Raw genomic sequence first — 2,896 nt, 5'->3', positions numbered from 1 at the left:
CGTTCAGACAGTAGATGGCGCAACAAGGCAACATCATACTTATCGCGGCGTACCTCAAGGTGGGGCCCTAAGCCCCATACTTTTCAACCTTGCGCTGATCGGCCTCGTTGACCTCCTGCCACACTCCGTACATCTGTCGATATACGTGGACGACATCTGCATGTGGGCATTAGGGGCTGCGCGTCTACACGTACGAGCCAGGCTTCAGACAGCGGCTACACAGACGTCAAACTACCTTGAAGGACGAGGACTGGAGCTGTCATATGAGAAATGCTCACTAGTTGCGTTTACGCGCAAGACAATGACGCCATACCGCATCAGAATTAAAGGACACACAATCAGCTATCAAAAGACTCACCGTTTCCTGGGAGTAATAATAGATCGTGATTTGTCTGGAGCCCTCATATCGCTTACACGAAGAAACTGACCATGATCCCCCACGTCCTAAGGTTTCTTGAGGGAAAATCATGGGGTGCATCGGCACGAGCCTTGCTTCAACTGTATGCTGAACTTTTTTTTGGCTTCGTGCGCTACAGCCTACCTGTGCTTGGCAAGGCCCGCATAACAAACGTACACGTCCTCCAGTCATTACAAGCTCAAGCACTGAGAATATGCCTCGAGCTGCCGAGATGCGCATCCTCAGCAGCGACTGTCGCAATCGCTCATGAACACCCTATCACAACCTACATTCGTGTCGATGCCTTAAGAACGCACATAAGACATGCCACCCGGATTCAATCGCATCACCTCGCCTCCCTTCCAACTTCCAGGCCATGCTCTGCGTTCTGCTCTATTATTGCCCCACATCGCACGGTAATTCCTACGAACTTCACGCACGCAGCAAGACCGTCGTTACCATTGTGGTGTCTGCATCCACTGGAAGCCCTGATAACCCACCCCGAAATGCAAAAGAAGAAAAATTTCTCAAATTTGGCCCTAAAACAAACAAAATTACTGTTTCTGCATAAGAAACACAGTGGACGCATTCATGTTTACACGGATGGGTCGGTCACTTCAACAAGTTCAACAGGCGCAGTGGTAATTCCGGAGAAATCCGTCACGTTAAAGTTCAAGACCTCGCATCTGACATCATCCACGGCGGCAGAACTCGCCACCATTCGTGCCGCTCTGGAGTTCCTAGTTGAAGAACCGCAACAGACATGGTCGATATTCTCCGACTCCAAAGCAGCTCTCCAGGGCATTGCCTCGCCATATCGTCATGGACCAAACGAACAGCTAATTGCTTAAATACGACTGCTTCATCACCGGGCTATAGAGAAACAACATGACATAGCATATCAATGGATACCAGGCAACTGCAGCATTGATGGAAACGACCGTGCAGATGAAGCAGCCCGAACTGCTCATGATGATGCCCCTTGTGTAGCTATACCATTATCAAGAACGGATGCCCCTGCAAGGCTTCGATCACTTGCACGAGAACTGACACTCGCTCAGTGGAATTCACCGGCATTCACCAACGTCCGCCTTCATAATTTGGACCCACACCTACAGCTCCGTCTTCCATCAGAAATAACCAGAGCAGAGGAGACACTTTTGTGCCGTCTGTGGATTAGGGTGGCCTTTACAAATGCTTATTCGTTTCGAATCGGAATGGCCAGAAGCCCGACATGTGACAACTGTGGCTCCACAGAGACTTTCTCCCATCTTCTCTGCGAGTGTCCCCGCCTCAGCGTGCCAAGAAAAGCACTGTCAAAAGCTTTGATAGAATAGACATCGCCAATTGTCGGAAGAAAGGGTACTAGGACACTGGCCGAGACCGTCCTCTGCACGCAAGGCAATGAGAGCGTTGTTGCGCTTTCTGTGGGCAAGTGGTCTTAGAGACAGACTGTAAACAGCGTCGTGGATCGTCTGATGACCTTCTCTCTCTCTTTTTTTACAACGTCTCTTTTCTTTCATACTTTATCCCCCTTACACCCTTCCCCGGTACAGGGTAGCCAGCCGGTCTGAGAACAGGCTTACCTCTCTGTCCTTCCTCATTTATTCCTCCTCCTCTGCAACAACGAACGTCTTCTTCATCGTTTCTTTAGCAGAGCCCGTATTTGTCACTTCAATATATATATATATATATATATATATATATATATATATATATATATATATATGTGTGTGTGTGTAACTCATCCCCTGATGAAGGGAGGTCCCCTCCCGAAACTGTTGGGAAATAAATATATTTATCCTTGTTGACAACGCTCCCGTTGTGCCATATCCCATACCTATATATATATATATATATATATATATTTATATATATATATATATATATATATATATATAAACATTGTAGGCATTCATTAAGCACATCTACTATCTTTACACATATTCATCATCATGAGTGGTCGTCACCTTCATCTGCTGTGGGGACTTGGCTTGTCTGAGTTCTGTGCCTTGGGCGTGGTCACTTCATCGTGTCTTCTGGGCCTAATAAAGGTTGCCTTCACCGTCATATCACAATATATATATATATATATATATATTTATATATATATATAATATGAAGTCTTGGTAGTCTTGGTTGCGACAGCGTTTAATTGAGGAAAGACCTCGCAGAAACGAACGTGCAGAGCCAGTACACAGACGAAGACAATGATGATGAACCAGAGTGGCAATGAGGACAAAGAGACAAGCGGATGACGGTGATTGTGATCATGCAGAGATGAGGACGATGTAAGTAACAAATGCCCACACTATTTCCCCCCCATTCAGAAGCGGACACCCTGGCCGCCGTAAGTCAAAGTGACGGGGAACGTCGCGTGAAAGGTTTCACGCGACAAACGTGGACAATCTTTGTGCTGCGGTAGCGGTGGTCTGTTGGGGTGACGAGTGGTGTCACACGATAATTAACCGACGAAGTCTGTTCTAAAACAATGTATGG

The sequence above is a fragment of the Rhipicephalus microplus genome, chromosome 2 (genome assembly GCF_043290135.1).
Source record: "Rhipicephalus microplus isolate Deutch F79 chromosome 2, USDA_Rmic, whole genome shotgun sequence".
Classification (NCBI taxonomy): Eukaryota; Metazoa; Arthropoda; class Arachnida; order Ixodida; family Ixodidae; genus Rhipicephalus; species Rhipicephalus microplus.
The sequence above is the reverse complement of the archived record's forward strand: the minus strand, read 5'-3'. Positions refer to the sequence as shown.